This window comes from Sinocyclocheilus anshuiensis, unplaced genomic scaffold (assembly GCF_001515605.1).
Source record: "Sinocyclocheilus anshuiensis isolate Anshui unplaced genomic scaffold, SAMN03320099.WGS_v1.1 scaffold948, whole genome shotgun sequence".
NCBI lineage: Eukaryota > Metazoa > Chordata > Actinopteri > Cypriniformes > Cyprinidae > Sinocyclocheilus > Sinocyclocheilus anshuiensis.
In genome coordinates this window covers 197,224-198,395 of record NW_015549709.1, presented here as the reverse complement: position 1 = coordinate 198,395, position 1,172 = coordinate 197,224, and positions in this window count along the sequence as shown.

Below are 1,172 nucleotides of genomic sequence, written 5' to 3'. Positions count from 1 at the left end.
TTCAGCTGCAGACAACTGCCAACAGCAATTGTTCTTCTAATTGTCATCAGTAAGACTTTGAACAAAAAAGCAATTGTCAGATAAAGAGATCACGAATAAACGTGTCATTCAAACCTATTCTATTTATCACGACAGTTCCGCAGATGAGAAAAACAAACAGCCTAAAACAACAGAAACTACAGGACATTTTTACACGGGTTCGTCTTATTAGATTTGTTAAAGACATTAAGAATGATGAGCTGCACATCCATTTTTATTTCTGCTTTGGGGAAAATCATAACAGAACTTAAGTCAATCATTGTCATTAAGAATATTAAAAAATACATCAGCATGAAATTGGTGCGTATAGTGCATGTTCCACTCATTTCACAAATCATATAAGAATGAACTTCTAAATTCCCGCTCTGGGACTGAACATATCGAATAAACGGGAAATGAACGTAATGTGGTGGGAAGAAGCTGCTATAAAAGAAGAGTAGCAAAATTACTTCCAGTTTGTTCTTTGTAGTGTGTGTCTCTCAGTCATTTACGCATGAAAATGAACTGTCTGGTAGAAATAAACCCACAACATCACATTATAGTGTTTCATATTTGCCTCTGGTATGAATGTTTTGGGAAATAAGACCGATATCTGATCTGTGTAGTAGCTAGCATACAGGAAGCGCAGAAAGAAAACAAAACTCATTTTGGTTAAATGGAGAATAGAGGAGGATAATCTGGGTAAAATTACCCCTGAATTTCAATAACAAAAGACTTTTGTGCAAAACTTTTGCCATATAATCAGAAAAAAAAAAAGATGACACTGCAATAGTAAAGAAAGACATATTCTAAAATATGGCATGACTAGTGTGCAACACTCATTTTATGAAACGGACACAAGCAGGTGATTCAGAGGGAGACAGATCCACAGGAGAGGTCAAACTGGTGGAAATGGATGGATTCATTTTAGAATTAAAAACTCACCCACTCAGACATGATCAGGTTAACTCACGACCCGACTGAACTGAGCTTGAAATGATGATCTGTCAATGAGCCACTTTTTAGCGACCTCTCAGGTCAGTTAAATTAATGTTACACTTCAGCACCTGCAACCTACTTCACGATCACACCTGCAGTGTTTACAGTGTTTTTTTGACCAATGGTCTTCAAAAAGGCTGCTTCTATTTAATAAT